Source organism: Scyliorhinus torazame, chromosome 10, assembly GCF_047496885.1.
Source record: "Scyliorhinus torazame isolate Kashiwa2021f chromosome 10, sScyTor2.1, whole genome shotgun sequence".
NCBI lineage: Eukaryota > Metazoa > Chordata > Chondrichthyes > Carcharhiniformes > Scyliorhinidae > Scyliorhinus > Scyliorhinus torazame.
Window position 1 is genome coordinate 80438170 of NC_092716.1, and position 25830 is coordinate 80463999.

General features: G+C 47.4%; 1 long non-coding RNA gene across 2 annotated transcripts; it reads right to left on the reverse strand.

Moving 5' to 3' along the window:
• LOC140384833 (uncharacterized) lies at positions 1-25465 on the reverse strand. 2 transcript variants are annotated; one of them, XR_011933163.1, is made up of 3 exons: positions 25313-25465; positions 25055-25220; positions 1-907 (listed from the first exon to the last, which is right to left on the reverse strand). It is a non-coding gene; the product is annotated as an uncharacterized lncRNA (long non-coding RNA). The 2 variants fall into 2 exon arrangements; XR_011933164.1 differs by lacking the exon at positions 1-907 and adding an exon at positions 23035-23201.
• Between the last annotated feature and the right edge of the window lie 365 nt (positions 25466-25830).

Genomic DNA, 25830 nt, shown 5'->3' on the forward strand with positions numbered 1-25830 from the left:
TCAATCAAAATCATTTGCAACATTTTAAACTGTACAATAGCAGCAACACAGGTCTCTCTGGCTTGGCAGTCAAGCATAGAGTTTTACATTTCTTTATTAAAATGGAACGAACACACACAAAAAAAGGATGTACTTTAATTCAATTAAAGGGGTTGTGGGGTTTGTTGAAGTCCGAAAATAGGGGACCTGAGGGTGTATACCAGGGTGCGGGAGGCTTTCCTCTGCCATTTCCTGAGTCTTAGGGTCTGAACGACACTGCAGAGTATCGCCAGTACTAACAGTGCTTCCACAATGTAGGACAGGGAATACCAGGTGATGAACTTGTCACACCAGGTCGGTGTATCGGTAACTATCTCAGGGTTTAGTGTATGGCAGGGGTGGGAAATATTCACGGCCTGTGTGGTAGGGGTCAGGGGGGTAGCGCCCGCGCGCAACTGGAGGGATCCCGCTAAGATCCAGCTATAGAGGGCAGCACGGTAGCATGGTGGTTAGCACAATTGCTTCACAGCTCCAGGGTCCCGGGTTCAATTCCGGCTTGGGTCACTGTCTGTGTGGAGTCTGCACATCCTCCCTGTGTGTGCGTGGGTTTCCTCCGGGTACTCCGGTTTCCTCCCACAGCCCAAAGATGTGCAGGTTAGGTGGATTGGCCATGATAAATTGCCCTTAGTGTCCAAAATTGCCCTTAGTGTTGGGTGGGGTTACTGGATTATGGGGATAGGGTGGAGGTGTTGATCTTGGGTCGGGTGCTCTTTCCAAGAGCCGGTGCAGACTCGATGGGCCGAATGGCCTCCTTCTGTACTGTAAATTCTATGATGATAATCTATGATAGAGCATGATAGTTGTCTTCATCTTTCCTTCTTTCTGTCTTCTTCTTTTCTTCTTTTGAGGTTCCCGAGGATCCCGAGTTCTATGGACACAAGCATAATTTCTGTTATTATCTTGTTTAAGATCTCGTCTGTCTGTCGGTCTGTCCTTTATTGCCAATCACCCATTATAATTGGTCACCATCTGTGACTCCCTCATTTTTTTTTCAAAACCAAATATTTGGGGACGAGACATCCGAGAAAATTACTGACACAGTGCGAGCAGTCTCGCAGCCTGTGTGATCTACCATCCTAGTGTTTGAGGATGTAAATAGCATCTGAAAGCAACCTATGGGTTGCCATAAAGAAACAAAAGAGTTTTGAACTAAACAAGCCAAAGTGGGGTGCGTATGGGCGGGTAAGAATGGGTGGAATCCCCAGGTAGGATGGCGACCAGTGCCGTTTGTGCTCTACCTGAGCGTAGCTGACCAGAGGGAGGTCCTCAGGCAGGGTGGGGACCAGTGCCATTTCTCCATTTGCCTGAGCGACCAGCAAGAACGATAAGGCCAGCAGCACGGTTCAATTCCCGTACCAGCCTCCCCGAATAGGAGCCGGAATGTGGGGATTCGGGGCTTTTCACACTAACTTCATTTGAAGCCTACTTGTGACAATAAGCGATTTTCATTTCATTTCATTTCATTTCATTATGATTATCTTCGAATCAGAAGAGTAGCTATGACTGGTTGTCTGCCGACAAATTAGTTCCATTAACTGCCAGTGGCCGTTAAGAGTGGTGGCATGGGGCCATGAAAACTTTAAATTAACAAACTACATTTAACATTCACAATAACAAACAAATATACATTACAAACATGGTGCAGGTTCCATCAGAAAGGACACCGTAACTCTCCATCGGTTCCTTTTTACCATCATCAGGACACCTCATAGTTCTAAAGCGAACAGAGTCGCAAAGGGATTCGTTTGGTGGGAGTCAGACTCCATGTCATCATCTTCTCCCGGCTGCCATACTCTTGACTGGAGTAGGTTTGCTAAAGCTGCTTGAGGCGAATTGGGGTCCATCTCATCATTCCGGATGAGCCTGAACGAATTGTCTCGGTGCCAGAATCTTGTGTCGAGGTTGGAGCTGCTAAGGTTTAATCCGTATTCGTCGGTTGGTGGGTCTGGGTCAGGGGCTTTAATGTATGTTATCTCGAAGGGGTCGCTGGAATCATGTTCGGTATCACTGGAGTGGGGCCTGGTGCAGGGGTGTAATCGTAGCGTGGTGTGCTGGGGCTGTCGCTATCGCTATCGCTGTCGCTGTCACTGCTGGTGCTGGTTGAAGGAAGGGAGGGTCGGAGGTGCCTCTGGGGGGTGGAGTTGAAGTCGTGTCTGAAGATGGGCTGGACAAGTTGGGGGATGGTAGGAATACGTCGTTCGTGGGCGGGGCGTGCTCATCTGCTGCTGCAAGCGAGATGTGGTGTGAATGGTTGTTCTGCGAGCCATAAGCCTTAAGCTGGTTTATGCGAAACCACGCAGACTTGCCATTCGGATAGGTGATTTTATACACAGAGGGGCTGACTTTATCTGAGATGGAGTACGGTTCGGAAAATTTGGGGGAAAGGAATGAACTGGGATTGTATAGGAATAGCATCACTTGCTGCCCTACTGCAAACTCGGTGGCGTGTACCGTTTTATCAAAGCAAGCCTTGCTTTGCTTCTTGCGGGTTCCTAGCCTGACGGCTGCTGCAAGCTGGGCTGCTTTCACATTCTAAATAACTTGTTGTCCTGCTTTCTTATGCGTGAGGGCGGTGACTGTGGGGCTGGCCAAATCCAGTCCTAATAAATATTCTGTCCCTTTCATGGGGCGTCCGGTTGTGAGGATATGCGGGGTGTATCCTGTGGACGTGGATACTGTGTTTCGAATGAACATTAATGCAAATGGAAGAACTGTGTCCCAGGTGCTGGTGTACTGTTGCACCATTTTTCTGAGGATGGCTTTTAGAGTTCTGTTCATCCTTTCTACAATGCCGCTTGTGTGGGGGTGGTATGCAATATGAAACTTTTGCTTTATTCCAAAAATTGTGAGGACGTTTTTCATCACTCGTCCTGTAAAATGGGAGCCTTGATCGGGCTCTATACTGTCTGGGAGGTCCCATCTTGTAAAGATATGCTGGGTTAGGATTTTAGCTGTCGTTTTGGCAGTGTTTGTTCTGGATGGAAAAGCTTCCACCCATTTTGTGAAGGTGTCGATGACCACCAACACATATTTAAAACCATTTCTGCAGGAGGGTAGGGGTCCTATGTAGTCGATTTGCAAATTCGCCCAGGGGCCATTAACGGGGCGGATGTGACTTAGCTGAGCCTTTCTTGCATATCTGTCCGGATTGTTCTGGGCACAGATCAAGCAATTCTCAATGCAATGTGTAACATTGGCTTTTAAATCAGGCCACCAGCAGAGGGGTCTGAGGTGGGCTAGGGTGGGTTCAATGCCCTGGTGTCCATGATTGTCATGGACCTCACAAATAATTTGATTCCTGTCCTGGCTGGGGACTACATAAATGCCGTCTTTTAAAATCACACTGTCATGCGTGGTTATCGTGTTTTTAAACTTATGATAAGGGGCTGGGAAGTTGCCTTTTAAAACTTCCCTGAGCTGCTCATTTTCCTTTTGAGCCTTTGCCAAATCTTGAATGTTGGTCTGTGGGACCTGAACCGTGTGTACTGGGGCGCTTTCGGGGGGGTTCCAAAAGTGACCATGTCTGGAACCTGCTTTTGCTAGGGCGTCTGCCTTAACATTACCAGGGGGGGAAGAATGATGCTGACTTTGAACTTTGATGATTCCATATTTACGGTCTTTGGCCGTTTTCAGAATATGTTGGAGTAATGGGGCTGAGGGTAGGGGCTTTCCGTCTGCGGAAACAAATCCTCTAGTTTCCCACAGGGGTAGGAATTCTGTTAAACTGTTGCAGGCATATAAACTGTCTGAATATATGTCGGCTGGGGTCGGAAAGAGTCGGGGTGCTCTATACGCTATGGCTGCCAGTTCTGCTGCCTGTGAGCCTAAATGTCCTGGCAATTTTAACAAAATCTCTTCTAGGGCGCGTCCCTGCGCATCCTCTACATAAATACTGCAACCGGTGATTCTTTTCCCATTTAAAACTGTGGAGGAGCCATCCACATAGATTCTAAGGGGTGCGCATGTGTCTGTGGGCTGGGGTCTCTAGGGTGTAGTACCTGCTTTCCTGGGGGCTGACATTGGTATAAAGGGTCCTGTATTATGCTTTGTGGTGAAGATCTCACACTCGTGGAGTACCTACATATTGTAAGCTATTGGCTAGGAAAGTGTGGGTCTTGGTTCTCTTAACTGTACTGTTAAGAGAACTTCTGCACTGTAAATTCTAGAAAAAATTCTATAACTGTGATGTCCCGTCCCTGTAAGAGAAGGGTCCAATGGGCTGCGTGGATTTGGCTGACTGTGCCGTCCTTAAGTCGACCATCTAGTAGTAGTTGTGTTGAGGTGTGTTCAGTGAGAATGGTGATGGGGTTGAGTCCTGTGATGTAGGCGAAGTATTGTACTGCCCAAAAAACTGCGAGCAGGTGCGTTTCGCAGGCAGAAAATCCTTGCTCGACTGGATCTAATATGCGTGAGGCATATGCCACGGGGGCTAATCGATCATGTCGTTCTTGGAGGAGCACAGCCAAAAGGGTTCGCTCGGTAGTTGCAACCTCAATTGCGTACGGGGAAAGTGGATCAGTCCCCTGTAATGCGGGGGCTGTGCTGAGGGCTCTCTTTAAAGCATCCATGGCATCCGTGTGCTGTGGAAGCCATTCCCAAGGTGCCTGCTTCTTGAGAAGGTCGGATAGGGGCGCTGCTTTTGTGGCGAAACCGTCGATATGGTTACTGCAGTAGCCAACCAGTCCTAGAAATGACCGGAGGGCTGAAACATTATGGGGCAGGGGTAATTTGACGATCGAGTCGATTATTTTCTGCTCGATCTCGCGTTTGCCATGTGTGATTACTGTTTCTAAGTAAATCACTTTTCCCTGTAAAATATGGGCCTTCTTGGGGTTTACTTCACAGCCAATTTGTTGTAGGAGTCCTAATAATTCGACGAGAAGTGAAATGTGCTCTCCCTTTGTGTCCGTCTGTAGTAGCAGATCATCTACATATTGGACCAGACAATCGAGTCGGAAAAATTTTGCTAATCCATTTGCCAGCTGTCGGTGGAAAATGGAGGGGGAGCTGTGGAAGCCTTGTGGAAGGCACGTCCACATATACTGCAACCCTGGAGTGTGAATGCGAATTTATATTGGCACGATTTATCCAATGGAATGGACCAAAAGCCGTTGCTAATGTCCAAAACCGAAAATGTTTTTGAATGTAGTCCCTGTTTGAGCATGGTCTCGGAACTTGTGGCTACGGTGGGAGCTGCTACTGGAGTTACTTTGTTCAGTTCCTGGTAATCAATGGTCAGTCGCCATGATCCATCGGGTTTCCTGACAGGCCAAATTGATGCGTTATTCGTGGAAGCTACTGATCGGAGTACGCCTTGATCAAGCAAACTCTGTATAACATTTGAGATTTCTCCCTCTGCTTCTTGGGGAAAACCGTATTGCTTTTGGGGTCTGGGGTCGGGACCTGTAATAATCACTAAGCCAGTGATCATGCCACAGTCATGCTTGTGCTATGCAAATGCTGCTTTGTGTTGCTGCAGGACTTCCCTAACTTGTTTGTCCTGACTAATGGCTCGAGGGTCGAACCAGAAGTCTCCTACTGCGCTGATCCTATTTTCATAGTCTCCAACTGTGAGTGTGGCAGGGGCTCGTGCTGCCTTTGCCATTCTCCATACACATTTATTTACCGGATCAAATGAGAGGTTGTGGGAGCTCATAAAGTCAATTCCGAAGATGTGTTCGGCAGTCTGGGGTAGATCGACCAGAACTATGGGGTGTTTTGTTTTAATGTTCCCTATCTCGTTTGCTACAGGGGCTGTGATGTGTCTCTGCTGTAAATGCCCTGTAAAACTGCTGAGTGTAATGGTGTCGGTGGTGGGCCACGTGTCTTGCTGAAACATTGTGGAGGAATTGAGCGTGGTGCGGGACCCTCCTGTGTCCCAAAGGAAATCTACGGGGTGTCCCCGGACTCAGCCTGCAACTGCCAGTCTATTGGCCAAAGGGTGTCGCAGACCCAAGTTGGGGAGCCCGAACACCATCAGTCGGTGCCGTTCATATCTGCGTTCTCAGAACAGGCGCTAACGCTGTGGATTGGCTTTGCCCTATTCTTGTTTAGGGTGCTGGTCTGTTGGTTTCTCTGCTGCTTCTGGGGCACATTGCGCTCTCGTCCATAGTGTCCTAATTGTCCACCATTATAACACTCCTGGGATTTGGGTTGCTGTGGGCTGTTCCTGCCCTCATTTACCCATGCGGGGTTCTGGTGCGTCCTAACTGGATGCATATCTGCCTGTTCTTCCTCTGTTTTAACAAATGCGGTTTTACCTTGGATGGACTGTTCCCAAGTGCGGGACAATCTTTTCAGAACCCATTTCTCATTGTGGGCCTCCTCTGAGGGGTCGTAATTTGCGCAAGCTCTCTGTCCTGCCTCTGTCGCATGAGAGACTAGGATGCGAGTCCATTTGGCCATATTATCTGGGGACAAATGGGCGCGGGCTAACTCTCTTAATACGGCTGTGAAATGTATCCACAAGCATCCTGCAAACGCTGTGGGGTGCTCTGTCTTCATTTGCCCACACTTGTTTAGGCCTTCTACGGGGTCTCCTTTGTTATAGCCGATCGCATCTAGGATCGCTGTGTGCATTTCTTGGAGTGTGCCTCCTCCTACATTTTGTGGGTCGGGAAGGGCTGCCACGACTGAAGGGTCGAGGCTTAAAACTGTGAGCTTCACTTGCTCCTTTTCATCCAGGCCGTACATGATCGCCTGCTGTTTTACCCTTGCAAAGAACTGGTGGGGGTCCGATGTGGGTAGGAACGGTGTAATCCTATCACACGCGTCTCTTAATTGGGTGACGGTTAATGGGGTAGTGTATAGGAAATCTGAGTCTCATTCTGCTGCGGCCCTGCGATGTGTGGTTACAGCGTCCATCGGGGCGTGTTCTGCTTGTGCAGTCGGGGGTTGGGGTGCTTTTCGTTTCTGGGGTTTTTCCTGTGTACATGTCCCATGTACGTATCTATGGGCAGTCTCATTTAACTCCTGCCAATCGGGGCCATTTTCCTGGTCTAACTGGGGTCCAAACGTGCTCTGAAACCCATTCTGAACAGAAAGCAGAGATTGCAATTCTGCAATTTGCTTCCGGCACTTTGCGTGATCTACCGAGCTCTGCCTTTGTTCTGTCGTGGAAGTGTGGAGTGCTCGTAGGGCTGCTTTTAAATCGCTGCACTGTTTCTGCAACTGCTCGACCTGTTGTTCGGTTTCCTGTCTTACCAAAACCGTGCGTTACTTGTCCTGGTAGGCTTTGTCATATTGGGACTGAAAGCTGCTCAAATGGGTGAGACAAGACTGGTGTGCCCGCTTGGCATCCTCCACCCTCCTTGTCCCTTGCCGCTAACTGCTCTCTCAGTTCCTTGTTCTCTCTCTCATATCCACTCACATCTCCTTCACTACTCTTGTCTCTCTCCTCAATCTGCCTACGGAGCGTCCTCACGACCTCCTCTGTGCCTCACACTTGTGCTAAGCAGGACACGATTGCCATCGGCTTGTGAGCTTTCCCTAAGCTCTTTCTATGTATCTCTGTCAGGTTCTCCCACCAAGTATGTCCTATACTCCCGGGACCTGTTTCATCATTGGCGCAGAATTCACTCCAAAGGGGCCATCCTTTCCCTTTGAGATATTTTCTGATCTCTTCTTCCCATACGGGACACTGTCCCACTCTACTGGTCGCTGCGACCTCGAATTACTGGGGGTTCATAAGGCGTTCCATTGCTTTCATTGCCATTTTTCTCTACCTCTGTGATCTCTACCGAATTTGGAACAGGGGGTGATAAAGTGGTGATGTAAACACGGGTACGGCTTATGCTAATTTCCGGCCTACAAAATTCCCGACAGTTTTACGTAACAAAATCTTATATCCCTGTTAGTACGAATGCATTAACACACTTCCGAATCTTGGAGGTTTGATCAGTATCGTTCTTACACTTGTGGTTTTTCTGTTTCCAATTGGATTCCAATTCAAATTTGGGTTCTCTTGGAGTGACTAGGCCACTTCTAGGTCATGTCCCGTCAGATGTCGCCAGTAAATGTTGCTCTCTTTGGTTGTTTTTAAATATGGCAGTCAATATGGTCGCCTTCCTTAAGTCTAATTACGTTTGCTTTAGAGTCGCCCGGTATCTTTCGATACCGCCACAAGGTTCAAACCTGAATACTGGTCAAAGAGTCGGTACACCAGTTAGTTAGTTCAAAGTCAATCCTATTTATTTACATACACAGCAATATCTACTCCTGCACAAAATACTACAGACTAAACTATCACTACTGCTAAAGCCTATATTTAGCTACGGGTGCCCGCTCAGTCAGAGGAACAATGGCCGTTGTTCGGTTCTGAGGCTGCTGGGGTCGAAGTGGTGGAGGGGAACAGCTAAGATCGTCCGTCTGGTAGCGAGCGTTGACCTTGCACTTACTTGCTTCTGGTGTAGCTGGTGGACGGGTCTCTCCGCTTTGAGAGCCGATTCCAAGAGAGCAATTCTCTCTTGGAGCCTTCTTCTTATACCCGAAGGGGGCTTCGCGCGCTTTTGGGCGGGCCTTGAACTTGGCCCCAATCAATTGGGCCATTTCTTGATCATTCGCATTGATCCTGACCAATAATGGGGTGGGTGCCCTGATGGCTGGGCGTGTCTTAGGTGGCCGTTGGCCTTGCTTTGTTTCTGCTTTCGGTTTGGGGAACTGGCGCCGCGAGGTCTGGGGCCAGATCGGTTACTTAAGTATCTTCCTTTGTTCCCGGAGATGGGCCATCCATATGCTAATGGGCCTACAGTTTCAGTCTCGGCTGGGAGCTGTTTCTCCAATATGCAGACAGGCTCTGTGCCTGCTTGCTTTCTTAACATTGTCCATTCTTCCCTGCAATCTTTGCTAAATGTCCATTTTGTATTCTGGAACTGGCCATCCCAGATGGCTACAGTACCCTGGACACCCACACATAACGCCACCTGGACTGGCCACTGATCCCCTCCCCGTGGTACTCACCCACCCTCCGCCCATGGACGTCCCCGGAGCTGTGTCTCATCCCCTGGATGTTCGGATTTTGGTTGCTGCGTGCATGGTGTTGCCTGCCGCAGTGTGCAAACACAGTGTCCAGGCATCATGGTCTCATTGGAATGCTAGGCAATGACTCCCACATGCTACATGGCCCGTCCACCCACCGAGTTCCACTCGGCATGTGTGAAATGCTCACTTAACCACGATTGCAAATTCCCTATTAGCAATAGCCTTCAGCCGCATGGTCAGAGGCCTTAGCAGTCAGTGGGGATTATTGGTGGTCGGTGGGACAGTCGGGCAAGGACAAGGGTTGCCCCCGGAACAGATCCAGGGGTTGGCATGGTGGTGCCACATGAGATTGCCCCCCGGTTGCCCCCCCCCAGCGCCTCCCTCTACCCTTCCATAGCAGACCACCCTTGCGGAGGGTTCTCCACCCCGAGCCAAGGTTCCCCCACCCCCCAACTGAGGGCCCCTCACCACCTGCCGAACACTGGGGTGGCAAGCCCAGTGCCCCCAGGCTCTTTGCCTGTCAGCAAAGATGGCTATTCACCCCCTCGGCTCCCCACGGAAGCCCTTTCACCAGGTTCACGTTTTTGAAAAGGAATACTAATTGCCGCCAGGGTGACCACTTACTGGGGAGGCCGCTGAATCACGGGAGGCCATTGGATATGGGGTGGCTCCCGCTAATTATATGGAAATAGGGCTTAAGTGGTGATAATTGGTTTCTCACCATGCTATGGCGAGATCCCAATTTCGCCTATGGGAACAAGCCAGTTGTATCGCAAACTGTTTGACGCCTGGCGCACTTCTCATTTTCGGCCTCTCCCGCTATTCACCGGCCTCGTTTCGCTCGAGCGAGAGCATAACAAGGCCGGAGAATCGCGCCCTCTGTCTCTTCCTGGTTGGCTATCCCCCATATCATCCCACTGGACAATTGCCTTAGCTTTTCTCTTCAACTTTCCAAATCCTCCCTCACATGAACCCTCGCTCCCACCACCACTATTTAGTTGAAAACACTGTCTACACCTTTAGTTAAACTATTTGCTAGTACTGGTCCCAGCAGGGTTCAGGTGTAGGCTGCCCCCATGGTACTGATGCCTGTGCCCCATGAATGAAAACTCATCCCTCCCACATCAATCTTTGAGCCACTGATTCAACTCTCTGATCTTATTTACCCAACGCCAATTTGCTCAAGACTCAGGTAGTAACCCAGAGATTATTACCTTTAAGGTTCTGCTTTTTAATGTAGTCCCTAGCTACTCATACTCCCTTCATATGACCTCTTTCTTGGTCTTATCCATGTTGTTGGTATCCACGTGGACCACAACATCTAGATCTTCCCCTTCGACTCTGAATTAATCACCAGCCCCGGGGAGATGTCCTTAACCTGGGCAGACAACACAACCTTCGCTATGGGCCTGTGGGCCATATCTATCCCCCTAACTATACTGTCCCATGCTACAACTGCATTTTTAAACTTCCGTCACTTATATAGCACTCTTAACCACTGACGGGAGGTCATTGACCTGAAACATGAAGCTTGTTAATCTCTCTCCATAGATGATGCCTGACGTCGCTGAGAATTTCCAGCATTTTCTGTTTTTATTTCAGCCTCGGGGTTGGCTGTGTGGAAAATGTGCAAGTTCACCCTTGTATTTTCTGGCTCTGTTGGGAAGGGGTAAAGACAGTTTTACTGGGCAATTGGCTGGCTTGTGCCTGACTTTGGAATGCTTGAAGTGGAGTTGCCGACCCTCCTCATCGTCCTGGTGACTCCAAGAATTAAAGATTAGTCTCCCATGCCGTGGCTACAAGTAACTCAGGAGAAAAATCATTCAGCCATTTAAAAGCACTGGTTTGTTTCTGGTTTTCTTTCAACACTCCCGTTTATCAGTAAAATGGCGGGAATGAGTGAAAATGTTGCTTGACTGGAGAAACCAGTTGGAGGTGGGAGACCTTGTGATGAAATCTCCAGAAAAATATTAAGCAAAAGCTGGTAACTGTGGCATGACACGGACTGCTGGAGACAACATTGGACATACACTTCCCTGGCACAGATATTCTTCATTTAAGCACACACAACAATTACACCAAGTAATGAATTTACTTGATGTATCTACTTTCTGTCAGGTGATGGCCGGAGGGCGGCCTCTGAAGACGTGTGTGCCCCCGGCATGCTTACTCCGCTGAAGGGGTAGCTGAAACCAGATATAAAGGTGAAAGGATTACAAAAAAGTTAACTCAATGTACAACAAATCTTGGTACACCTTTAAAGTGCATTAATATTCCTGTAGCAACCCCTGCTGAATGCAATCGTCATCACAGCTTCTGGTGATAATAAACACATAAAAGACTTGCATTTATCTTGTACCCGTGCCAAACACCAGACATCTCAAAGTGCTTTACAGCCAATTAAGTACTTTCAGAGTTCAGTCACCGTCATATTGCAGGAAACACAGTGAACTATCTGCTCACAGAAAACTCACACAAACAGCAATGTGATAATGATCAATCTGCTTCGTTGATATTTTGATTGAGGGATTAATATTGGTAAAGACACTATGGACAACACCCTTGTTCTTAACATAGAAATAAAGAAAATAGGAGCAGGAGGAGGCCATTCGGCCCTTCGAACCTGCTCCGCCATTCATGTTGATCATGGTCGATCATCAAAACTCAACAGCCTGTTCCCGCCTTCCCCCCATATCCATTGATACTCTTTACTCCAAGGGCTACATCTAACTCTTTCTTGAAAACATACAGGGCGGGACCAGCCAATGTACCCCTAGCAGCAGGGATGGCAGCCAGGGCAAAAGGCCCCCCACGGTGCCGGGCACCGACGGGCTAGGGTGCGGGGATGGGGAGGAAGGACATGCGGGGGCAGGGTCCCCAGTGCCGACCAGGGCCAAATGTAGCCCGGTGGACCTGGTTGGGCACGGGGGTACACACCATGCTAACATGTCAGCCTTTCAGACCCCGTATACAATGAATATTGGAATACAACCAGCAATGGTGGCCTTCCTCCTAGTCACCGCAGCCCTGCGGGTTGCACTGCGGCTGTACGAGCTGGAGGCTCGAGGAGGAGGAAGCTGCAGCAGCGGAGCATGCCCCTGAGGAACAGGAGCAGCTGCTGAGGATGGATATCTGGGCACCCGACAGTCCAAGGAGCATGGGGGAGAAGGTGCAAAGGAGGTCCATTTCAATGTGGACCGAGCTCACCAGGATGTCCGAACAGCGGGGTTCGCCGCCATCGCCGAGATGCTCTGGGTCCTGGGGGTGATTGATGGGATGCATGTCGCACTACGAGCACCAACAGATGACAGACGGTCTACATAAACCGAAAGGGGTTCCACTCAAAGAACTTGCAGCTGGTCTGTGACCATCAGATGTGCATCATGCACGTCTGCATCCCATACCCAGGCAGTGTGCATGATGTCTTCATCCTGGCACGCTCGAAGATTCCCGGCCTCTTCGAGGCGAATGCTGGGCTGAGGGTTGGTTTCTGGCCAGAGGGTCTATCCATTGCGGTCGTGGCTGATGACACCTGTCCGCAGGCCACAGATCGGCGCGGATATCCGCTACAACGAAGCTCATACAGCAACCAGGGGTATGACCGAGCAGTGCTTCGGCATCCTGAAAGTGCCTGGACCGGTCTGGAATGGCCCCTCCCAGTATTACGCTGGGTGTGCCACCCGCATCATGGTGGCTGCCACGTCCACCACAACATCGTGTAGCAGAGGGGAGACATGCTGGAGAAGGAGGATGAATGCCAGGCATCATCCAATAAGGCGGATGCGAGGGAGGGTGAGAATGGGCAGGGCCCAGGCAGGCACGGGAGGCCGCACAACGTGTGCGTGCACGGGACGCTCTGAGCGCCTCCAGATTCACCGACTGGGGGGGGGGGGGGGGGGGGGGGGGGGGGGGGGCCTGGGCAGGGGCAAGGACACTGCATCCCAGTGCCCCGACCAACCACCCTCAATCTGCAACCCCCTCCGTGAATCATTCCTGCCTCACTGTGGGCGCTGGGTTGGCAGTAACAGTGGGTCTGTTCCATAGGATGGAATTTGATGGCAACCCGCTCTGTGGTGAGTTCTGATGCTCCGCATCGTTTGACAATGCCCGACTCCTGCCCACGGTAGAACATTCCATCGTTTACCTGGGTGATCCCTGCATGCGAGTGAGCCATCCCATCACACGGTCCCATCGATTTGCTGGGTTGCTGGAGGTGGGGACGGTGGGCACCGGAGTGGTGAGTGCAGGCTGAACTGTGGTCCCTGAGCCAAGCTCACCCCATCGTCTGCCCATTCCCTGTGGAGCACAGGGAGCAGACCATCTCCGTCTGGGACTGCGCCACATCACCCATTGACTGCGCCACCACCTTCTGGTCATCTCCCTCTGGGACTGGGCCACCTACCTCTGTGTCTGTTCCACATCGGCCTGAGCCTGGGCAATGCCGCTGATGCTCTCATCAATGGCTCGCTGAAATTGGGCCACGCTCAGGAGCGCCGCTGCAATGTCCAGGTGGTTCGGGCACATGGCTGCCTGTGAGGGACTCCCCTGGGACCCCCCGACTATGGGAACCCCCTCCCAGAAAAGAGACCCCTGTCTGGAAGCTAGAGAGCACTCCAGACAGGGGCTGTGGTATGTATTATAGCTGTAACACTTACTGTACAATTCTACTTGTCCATTCCTCAAAGGAGATCAGCTGTGCCTGCATCTGGTTCCCACAGATCCACAGTCTGCAATCCATTCATGACTTTTGAGTAGTGGTTTGTGATTGACAGCTTGTAAAACCCATCTGCAGCTTTGATCCATTTATCACTTCAAGCTTCAGTGGCCTAAATGGTGAAACCCCAATGTTTGTAAACATTGACCAGACAAAAGTGCAGTGAAATTACACACTTGAGTGGTTGGAATACACTTAGTGCACTTACATCTCTTTGATGTGGTTATGCATTGAACAATTAATTAGGTAATATTTAATCAATGGAACATAGGAACAGGAATAGGCCATTCAGCCCCTTCAGCCTGTCCCACCATTTAATGAGATAATGGTTGATATCTGGCCTAACTCCATATACCTGCCTTTGGCCCATATTCCTTGATATCTTTGCTTCACAAAAACCTATCGATCTCAGATTTAAAAGTAACAACTGATCTAGTTTCAACTGCTGTGTGGGAGAGAGTTCCAAATCTCTATCACCCTTTGAGTGAAGAAGTGCTTCCTAACATCTCCCCTGTCTAGCCCTAATGTTTAGACTGTGCCTCACTAGTTTAGAATCTCCAACCAGTGAAAATTGTTTATGTTTATCTAGCCTGTCCTTTCCCGTTATGGCTTTTTACAGTGGATAGGTAAAAATGGAGCATCCATGGTATGCCACAAAGTGAACCAGGAGATACACTGGGTAGAAAAGTACAAACATTCTGAAATATAATCAAGAACCCTCAATGATGCTGACCAACGCAAGAAAACGCACTAACTGATCTGTTGGTGGTGGGAAGCGGGTTAAGAGTATGATCTGTGGGCTGTCTGAAGAGATAGGAGTCTGTTCTGTCATGTGTTTGACTGAAGACAACCAATTACATGACTTCACACAGATATAAAACTTCCAAGAGCAGATAATAGTCATTTCAGTCAGTTTCATCGCATCAATAATTCTTTGTTCACTTTGAGTTGGGATTTCAGGTTACATTTGAGTTTCATGTAAAACTTCAATTGTTGCTATCTAAATATTCAAAACCTTTGTGGATGAAATAGTAATATAATAACCACAAGAGTATTGCAATTATATTGCTGCAATAGCAAAAGCATGAATAAATAAAAGGCCGCTTTAAATATTCATTTTCCTTTTATATTTTTATGGACTTATATAGGGTTTTCATTCTGCGAAGATTAAACCATAATCTTGCTCAGTTGTTCAAAGTCCAAAGTATGCTGTTAAGAATTGATCTGTTTTACAGAAAGAACAGGGCGAGTTACACAATTTCAATTAGTCCCACTTCTACAAGGCAACAGGAGCCACTACAAGAGTTCCATTGTAGTAAAGAGCAGGCCTTGAACCAGAATGGAACCTTTAACGTGGATTACTCATTAACTAGTAACCCAATGGTTCCTGCCAACAGAGGCACCATTCTCTGTGATTAGCTGTCTAAATAAAGGGGCACCGGGGGAAATGTACCTTTGCTTGGGGCATGAAAAGAGACAGAATAATCAGAGGCACACTGCCTTTCCACAACGGCATGTGAAATATACTTGTACATACACTAAAAGGGGCTTTCTTTCATTGAACCATAGAACGGTGGAAGCACAGAAGGAGATCATTCAGTCCAATGTGTCCATGTAGCTTCCTGTATGAGCAATTCAGCTCGTCCTACCCCAGCACCCCCCAAACCCCCCGCCTTTTCTCTGCAGCCCAGCAATATGTGTTTCCCTTGAGATACTTATTCAATCTCCCTTTCAAAACTATAATTGAATCTGCCTCCCCACTCTCAGGCAGCGATTTTCCCATCCTAACCGTGCGCTGTGTAAAGAATGTTTTTCTCATGTCGTCTTTGGTTCTTTTGCCTTGCACCCTAAACCTGTGTCCTCTGGTTCTCAACCTTTCTGCCAATGGTGACAGTTCCTCCCTATCGATTCTATCCAAGCCCCTCATGATTTTACGAACGTATGTATGACCGTACAAAACAGGAGCAGGAATGAGTCATTCAGTCCCTCGAGCCTGCTCCACCATTTGATGAGGTAATGGTTGATTGATTGTGGTCTCAATTCTACTTTCTTGTCCACACTCTACACCCTTTGATTTCTTGGTTATTCAAGAATCTATCTGACTCAAGTCTTAAAAATATTCAATGACTCTGCCTCCATTGCTCACTGTGGAAACGATTTCTACAGACTAATGACTTTGAGAGAGAAAAAACTCCTTCCTCATCTCCATCTTAAATGGGAGAGTTGTGTCCCCTAGTCACACAAGGGGGGGCATCCTTTCCGCAGCCACCTGTTAAGTCCCCTCAGGATCTTATATGTTTCAATAAATTTGCCTCTCATTCTTGTAAACTTCAATGAATACAGGCTCAACCTGTCCAACTGTTCCTCATAAGATAACCCCTTCATCCCAGGAATCAGTCAAGTGAACCTTCTCTCAACTGTTTCTAATGCAATTATGTCTTTTCGCAAATGAGGAGACAAAGGGTGGAATTTTCCCCAAAAATGACTACGTGCCATTTCTGGCGTGAAAATCACGTCTGCTGTTCTGGCATGAATCCCATCGAGATCTTCCCGTACTCCGTCATTTCTTTGGAGGGGAGCATGGTTTGTACTGGCAAGGCCAAAACATGCCGGCAATCCTGGCTTCACAGAGATCAGGGCAGCTATTTAAAAGCGCCCTGATCGCAAAGTGACATCAAGGGTTCCCTCCCTCTAAGCATTGTCAGCTTTGGAGCTTCAGTGCTCCCCCCCCCCCCCCCCCCCCCACCAGCATTGCTGGTACTGGGGCACCACGGCACTCCCAATGGATCTCCATTCAGGCCCCGCCCCTTCTCACCAGCAAAGACTTCCCACTTCTCGCCAGCATTAGGCCCCCCCCCCCCCCCCCCCCCTACCCGAATTGCCGGAACCAGCACCCCATCCCCATGTGAGAAACACATAATAATAATAATCTTTATTGTGACAAGTAGGCTTACTTTAACACTGCAATGAAGTTACTGTGAAAAGCCCCTAGTCGCCACATTCTGGCACCTGTTCGGGTACACTGAGGGAGAATTCAGAATGTCCATTTCATCTAACAAGCATGTCTTTCGGGACTTGTGGGAGGAAACAGAAGTACCCGGAGGAAACCCACGCAGATACGGGGAGAACGTCCTGACTCCACACAGACAGTGACCCATGCTGGAAATCGACCCTGGGACTCTGGCGCTGTGAAGCAACGCTGTGCTACCGTGCCTCCCACAAATTCACAAGTGGAGAATTCCCAGGTGGACATGGTATTGGACATTCATGCTTTTACTATTGCAGCAATACAATTGCAATACTCTTGTGGTTATTACATTAATATTTATAAATTTGAATATTTAGATAGCAACAATTGACGTTTTACATGAAATTCAAATGTAACCTGAAATCCCAACTCAAAGTGAACAGAGAATTATTGAAGAGATGAAACTGACTGAAATGACTGTTATCTGCTCTTAGAAGTTTTATATCTGTGTGAAGTCATATAGTCGCTTGACTTCAGCCAAACACATGACAGAACAGAGTCCTATCTCTTCAAACAGCGCACAGATCACACTCCGAACCCGCTCCCCACCACCAACAGATCAGTTAGTGCGTTTTCTTGCATTGGTCGGCATCATTGAGGGCTCTTGATTATATTTCAGAACATTTGTACTTTTCTACCCAGCGTCTCTCCTGGTTCACTTTGGGGTATATCATGGATGCTCCATTTACCCATCCACTGTAAAAAGCCATAACAGGAATGGACAGGGTAGATGAACATAAACAATTTTCACTGGTTGGAGATTCTAAAACTAGTGAGGCATAGTCTAAAAATTAGGGCTAGACCGTTCAGGATAGATGTTAGGAAGCACTTCTTCACACAGAGGGTGGTAGAGGTTTGAAACTCTCTCCCACACAGCAGTTGAAACTAGATCAGTAGTTACTTTTAAATCTAAGATGGATAGATTTTTGTTAAGCAAAGTTTTAAGGGATATCGACCAAAGACAGATATAAGGAGTTAGGCCAGATGTCAGCCATGATCTCATTGAATGGCGGGAGAGGCTCAAGGGGCTGAATGGCTTACTCCTTTTCCTATGTTCCTATGGTTTCACTTTATGTTATGAGATGCTATCTGAAATGTTTTAGTTAACTCTTAATATCTATATTCCCCAGATCTAATGATCAGAAGAAAAATAACACTTTTGTGTTCTATCCCTTGTCATTTAATTTAAAATTCGTCCTCTCAACTTGATGAATTAATTGGACACTGATTGTAATTATATGTTAAATAAATTGGATTTACTTTTTTATAGCAATTCATTGATCAAGCCCTACTTTGCAGTTGATTAATTTAAATTAGATTAAAAGATCACCAGCTTGCTCCCCTTTGTGGCTCCTTGACCTGTGTTATCACTTTGTGATAGGTTTGTTGTTTCCTTCTTGCTCGATTCGGAGTTGCAGTCCGGGATTCTCCGATTTTCCAAGCTGGCAGTGCCAAGGTGGCAGTTTGCTCGGGATCGGGCCCGGGGGTGCCCTGCCCTTATGAGGTGGGGTGCAGTGGGGCTCGATCAGCGTCTTATAGCTGAGTTGAAGTATTATGGGGGTCTGGAGACTGCGATGGGGGTCTAAAGATCGGGCACCATTTAGATCAATAAAGCTCATTAGTGCAGGAAATGGGACGAAGTGCAGCCTCGGTCGGGCGCGTTACTTGCGGAGACCCCCAAATTAAGCAGAGTGCCGTTTACTAGCAGGGTTGCTCTCGGTGCTGCCTGTGCCGGGAAACACCTGGGTAAACACGCTCGACGCGGGATTCTGTTTCATTGCTGTTATAATTGCGCCCATAGTCATTTTTTGGGGTCTTTGGGAGTTTCTCCCCAGTCCAGCTCACATTCCGAAATTCTTTCAGCAATGGGCAACTGAATTCGCCGGCAAGACAGGCACCTCAGAAATTGGGACGGCATTTCTGAGTGAGCTTGTGGGTCCCCCACACCCACCTAATGGCTCATTTAAATATGCTCATCTGGATCTCTCCCAGCGAGGGCTACGTCTTGGGAGGCTCAGTTGTATCTCACAAGATGTTTCGGGCGTCACGAGTCCCGCGAGAGGCCTCACGCAAAATTCAACGGCCTCATCCTAACACCAAGTCGGGCGGGACATGGACGTTACATTGCTCCCGAAGGCCCTGTACAGCTGCAGTAAAACCTCCCTGTTTTCATATTCCATTCCTCTTGCAATCAAGTCAACATTCCATTTGCCTTCCTAATCAGGCCTAGATAAGGAAGACAAAGAAAAGCTGTCCCAATTAGCTGAAGGTACAAGGATGGTGCAAGGACTAAGAGAATCAGATTTAAGGTTTTTATGCAGAGGGTGATAATCCTGAAACCTGCCGTCTATGAGATTGGGGAAGTGGAGATGATCAATGATTTCAGAAGGACGTTGGATGTGCACTTGAGGGAAATTAACTTGCAGGGATAGAGTGGGGGAATGGGACTGACTATACAGAGCCAGCATAGATTTGATGGGCAGAACGATGTCCTTCTGCAAAGACTAGGGCCTGACCTTCCTCATTGTCACTCAGCTCCTATTTCCTTACCCCAAATTCATTTCCATCCTGCCTCGCCTGACTGTTCGACTCAGACCGGGCGAGCTCTGGGCATTGCAGTGTGCCCCTGGGGCCTAACGTCGAAAGGCTGTGGAATCGGATGAAAAGAGACCATGCCCACTTTTTACTACACTTGCTGCCATAAACCAGGTAAGCTTACGGTCTGCCAAGTTTAAAGGTCCTTGCTGATGGAGGTGGGTTTTCAGTGGGGAGCTATCGCGTCAGTATGGATCATGGGGTGGGGTGTCAGGTTGGGTTGGGTCAAGTATCAGCACGTGGGGTTGTGCCACAGGGTATGCGACAGGCATCGGCGAGGAGATCAAGAGTTGTCGAGTAGGGTTGGGTCAGACATTGGGGTCAGGTCAGGCTGGGCCTTAGTGGGTGTTCAGTTGGGTCTCGGGTCGGGCCTGGGGTTTGGGTCGGGAATTGGGGGGAGGTGGGGGTGTCAGAGGCAGGCCTGGCGGAGGGAGAGAGGAAAGCGTCCTCGCGAATGAGGGAAGAGTCCCGTGAGGGGGGTGTAATGTTGGGTTGGGTGGGGGGGGGGTGGGGGGGAAGAGGCAGATGGGTGTGTCCCTTGCCGGGTCAGGAAAGGGTGAAGGTTGGTTGTGTGGGGATATTAGAAGCGTTTATAATTCTTCTAACATTTTCTGGGTAACCATTGGGAACCATCTGCAGGGCAATTGCCCAGAGGAAGTCTGATCATCTGAGAAAGTGTTGTGCAAACTCTTACCTGTCGACATCCTGGGGAGGGGTTTTTGAACGTATCTTTGGGGTACCCCTGCCCCCACCCCTCCCCAATAGGATGCCCTGGAACTCAGAAGTTGCAGTATGACTCAATTACAATATTATAGCAAAATAACGATTTAATAAAATTACACCGTGTTATTCAGCTTTTCTCCACATGGGGGAGACTGGTGCACGTATCATGACTGATGGTTTGTCACAAGTGTATCTGTGCTGAGAAAATCCACAAGAAAAACAAGTCTGAATTAACCCTTTGAAGATTGATATTCATTTATTTAATTATGCTTCTTTTTTTGGGTGGGGGAGGACTGAAAATGAATCGTACGATCCCTGAATGGAGCAATCAATTTAAATTAATCATTTTAGGATTCTGTTGGACTACTATTTTAAAAATGCAATATTCATGCACTGATGCACACAATGTCCCTCTGAGAATCTCTGACACTTTTACCACCTTTGTGATTTTGCATCTGTAGAAACATAGAAAAGGGTGGAGTAGGCAATTTGGCCCTTCGAGTCTGCACCACCATTCAATATGATCATGACTGATCATGCAAATTCAGTAACCCACTCCTGCTTTCTCTCCGTACCCCTTGATCCCTTTAGGCCCTGTATAACTGCAGGAATACATCCCTCCTCATGTACTCAAATCCTCTTGCTTTGAATGGCAGCATGCCATTAGCTTTCCTCACCGCCTGCTGTACCTACATGCCAACCTCCAGCGACTGTTCCACCATGACACCCAGGTCTCGTTGCATTTCCCCTTTTCCTAATCTGCCACCATTCAGATAATAATTTGCCTTCCTGTTTTTGCCACCAAAGTGGATAACCTCACATTTACACACATTATATTGCATTTGTCAAGTATTTGCCCACTCAGCCAGCCTGTCCAAGTCACTCTGCAGCCTCTTTGCATCCTCCTCACAGCACACACTGCCACCCAGCTCAGTATCATCTGCAAATTTGGAGGTATTGCATGCAATTCCTTTGTCCAAACCATTCATGTATATTGTGAATAGCTGGGGTCCCAGCACTGAAGCCTATGGTACCCCACTAGTCACTGCCTGCCACTCTGAAAAGGACCCATTTATTCCCACTCTCTGCTTCCTGTCTGCCAACCAGCTCTCTATCCATGTCGATACATTACCCCCAACACCATGAGCTTTAATTTTGCACACTAATCTCTTGCGTGGGAACTTGTCAAAAGCCTTTTGAAAGTCCAGATACACTACATCCACTGGTTAATCCTTGTCCACTCTACTGGTCACATCCTCAAAAAATTCAAGAAGATTTGTCAAGTATAATTTCCCTTTAGTGAATCCATGCTGACTTAGACAAATCCTGTCCCTACTTTCCAAATGCTCAATTATTTCATCCTTAATAATTGACTCCAGGTTTTTCCCCACCACCGATGTCAGGCTACCCAGTCTAGAACGCCCCGTTTTCTCTTTCCCACCTTTTTTAAAAAGTGGGGTTACATTAGCTACCCTCCAATCCATTGGAACTCTTCCAGAGTCTATAGAATGCTGGAAAATGATCACTGATGTGTCCACTACTTCTGGGGCCACTTCCTTAAGTACTCTGGGATGCAGAGCATCAGGCCCTGGGGACTTATCTGGTTTTAATCCCATCAATTTCCCCAATACAATTTCCTGACTAATAAGGATTTCCTTCAGTTCCTCCTTCATGCTAGACCCTCTGTCCCCTAGTATTTCCGTAAGGTTATTTGTGTCCTAAGTGAAGACAGATCTAAAGTATTTGTTCAACTTGTCTGCCATCTCTTTGTTGCCCATTATGAATTCACCTGATTCGAACTGTTAGAGACCTACGTTTGCCTTTGCCAGTCTTTTTCTCTTCACATATCTATAGAAGCTTTTGCAGTCAGTTTTTATGTTTTCTGCATGTTTACTCTCATATTCTATTTTTCCCCTTCTGAGTTAAACCTTTTGACCTCCTCTGCTGAATGTAAAATGTCTCCCATCTTCAGGCCTGCTGCTTTTTCTGGCCAATTTATATGCCTCCTCTTTGGCTTTAACACTATCCCTGATTTCCCTTGTTAGCCATGGTTGAGCCACCTTACCCATCTTACTCTTGCACCAGACAGGGATGTACAATTGGTGAAGTTCATCCGTATGTTCTTTAAATGTTTGCCATTGCCTATTCACTATCAACCCCTTAAGTATCCTTTGCCAGCTTATCCTAGTCAATGCACGGCTCATACCATCAAAGTTAGCTTTCTTTAAGTTCAAGACCAAGTCTCAGACTTAATTATGTCACTCTCCATCTTAATGAAGAATTCTGACCATATTATGGTCACTCTTCCCTAATGGATATCGCACCCTAATGTTGCTAATTAATCCCCTCTCATTGCGCAATACCCAGACTAGGGTGGCCTGCTCTCCAATTGGTTCCACGACATATTGGTCAAGAAAACCATCCCTTATACATTCCAGGAAATCCTCCTCCATCGTATTGCTATCAGTTTGATTAGCCCAATCAATATGCAGATTGAAGTCACCCATAATAACTGCTGTACCATTACTGCACACATCTCTAATTTCCTGTTTGATATCATCCATAACCTCACAACTACTGTTTTGTGGTCTGTACACAACTCCCACTAATGTTTTTTGTCATTTGTTTTTTTGCCATTCGCGTTAATCTCCTCTTTAACCAACAACACTACCCCACCTCCCTATCTTTTCCTTCTATTTTTCCTGAATATGGAATACCCCTGGATGGTGAGTTCCCATCCTTGGTCACCCTGGAGCCAGATCTCCGTGATCCCAATTACATCACTTCCGTTAATGATTGTCAGGCTGTTAATTCCTCGACCTTATTACAAATGCTCCTCGCATTGAGACACGGGGCCTTCAGGCTTGTTTTTTTGACATTTATTGCCCTTTTAGAATTATGATGTAATGTGACCCTTTTTGATTTTTGTCTTTGGTTGCCTTCCACTTTTCCCTTTGCTGCCTTTTGTTTCTGTTCCCACTTTCCTTCCCTCAGACTTGCTGCATTGTTTCCCATCCCCCTGCCATATTAGTTTAAACCCTCCGCAAGTGCACTAGCAAACACTCCCCCGAGGATGTTGGTTTCGATCCTGCCCAGCTGCGGACCGTCCGGTTTGTACTGGTCCTGTGGGCGCAATAACAGAAACAAATTCAACTTAATCACTCAACCCCTCTCACAAAAATACAGTATTGTAGTTACATGTGTTATGTGTTAATTCTGTGGAACATTCAGTATTTGAATGACCTACAGTAGCTGGATAGGGTGGGGGAGGTTTGCACATAATTACTACTCAACAATCCTATGGTGTCAGTCATAGCTCAGTGATAAACTCTCACTTATGAACCAGAAAGTTTGTGGCTTCAAGTTCCACCCATGGACTTGAGCGCAAAATCCATGCTAAGAGAACAATGCTGTAGTAGGGGATTGCAATATTGTTGGGAGTGCAGTCTTTTGAATAGGATAACCTGAAGCCCTGTCTGCCAAGTCAGACTTTCTTTCCAATGGCCTGAAAAACACTGGTGTGTCAGCTTGGTCCATATACCCAATAGGAATGGATGTAAGGTGAATTTGGCAATAGTGCTTTGTCTATCATTTGCAGATCAAAGTGTCCCGATCAGTTACTGATCAGTTCAAAAGTCTTTGATTGTTACAGCGGGGGCGGGGTGGTGAGGGAGGGGGAGATGGAGAAGAGGTGGGCTGTGGAGCTGGATGGATTGGGGTGAGAGGGGGAGGTGGTGTGGTGAGAGATGAAGGGAGGCTGGGCAGGGAGATGATGGTAGGGTGTTGCTGGGTTGGGAAGGTGATGGGTTAGGGTGGTGAGGTGCGGTGATGGGGTGGCTGAGATGCTGGTTGGAGTAATGTGGTGATCCTATGAGTTGTGTGTATTTCCAAATTAGATATGCAGCAATAATTAACTCAGCAAAGTGAGCTTGCAGTGTGATTTGAGTTCATCATGTCGGACTTACACATTCGGAAGGGCTGGGTTCCGAGAATCCCTACTGTGTAGAAGGAGGCCTTTTGGCCCATCGAGTCTGCACCAACCCTTCGAAAGAGCATCCTATCCAGATCCACTGCCCCGCCCACTCCGCAACCTGACTTGTACATCCCTGGATACCAAGGGCAGTTTAGCATGGCCAATCCACCTAATCTGCAAATCTTTGGACTGTGGGAGGAAATCTGAGCACCCGGAGGAAACTGACACAGGCACGAGGATAACGTGCACATTCCACACAGACAAGGCCTGAATCGAACTCGGGTCCCTGGTGCTGTGAGGCAGCAGTGCCACCCTGGGATCTAAAGCATGTGCCACCCTGGGATCTAAAGCAAGTACAGGAATTTACTAGTCTGCTCTCCTTTTTACCACAGAATTAAAGGAGCTACAGGCTGAACCTGTGACTGAACCAGGCCATTTTAAATTTCAGATCATAGATAGTGGACATATCACACCTAGCAGCAAGTGGTGGCCATTTTGAACACTTTTAGTGAACACACATGAAAGTAGGAAGTTTCAGGAATCCAAGTATTTGCCAGTGTAAAACTACCCAATGTGACGACAGTAGGATTATCACGTATACATGCCTCAGGATGTTTTTTTTCCTCAAAGTATTACATGCAACAACTTGCATTTAAATAGCACCTTTAACACAGTAACCATAGAAACACAGTCCTGAACTAAATACCAAAGTCCCCATTAATGTGAAATACTGCTGCATTCTGCAACTGTACATTTCGAAGGATGGTCTTCATTAACTATAACCATGAATACATATATAAAATATACAGAATTAATACAATAATACATTGAAAACCTAACCAATCTGTCTGTCTCTCTCTCTGATTTTGGGGCAAAAATATTACAAGTATTAAACAGTGATCTCAAACCAAGAATTGAAGCAGAAAATGCTCAGCTGGTCAGGCATCATCTGTGCAGAGAGAAACAGACTGACCTTACACCAGAACCTAAAATGTTCACTTACTCCCTCTCTCACCACGGACGCGGTCAGGAATTTGCGGCATTTTTGCTGTTAATTCCAGATTCCCACAGCAATTTGCTTTCGAACTGGAACTGTGAAAATGGTCTCGGAGTTGCAATGCTTCAAAGGGAAGTTTTCAGAACTCATTCCAAAGCAAATGAATTGCGATCTGATGGAAGAATATGTACGGTAACACAAATATTAATAACAAATCTCTAGCTCGGATGATAAAATTTTTGTTTCAAGCATTAGCGCACAAACCTTTTAGAGTCCAGCCAGGGTTGCAGAGAGGTTTATTGCCAGCTTCCAGCTAATACAGAAGGTTAACCAGATTTTTTGCTGTGCAAATAATCGCAGACAGTCTCTTGTACTTTGCTGGCAAATCTACACGATCTTCCGGGTCACGCGTCATTATACCAGGACACAGAGACAGATAGGAATATTTTCAAAAAGCAACTTGCATTTTTATCCAGCCATTTATGGAATAGAATGTCCCAGGCTGCTTTGCATGTGGGCATTGGCAACAAGGGGTAACGCAGGGTTAGCAGAGATGGCTGAGGAACAGACAAAATGAGGAGACCTTTCAAAAGATAGAGAAATAGGTGAAGAGCGTAAACCTCAGTCATCGATAACATCCTCTGTGACTGAGCATATAGCACGTTCTCCCTTCCTAACTTTCAGTGTTCAACATAATTAAAAAATATATATTTTTATTCCAAACAATGCAAAACGTTTCACATAGACATAAAAGCACTCAAATCTAATACAGTCTATCATCT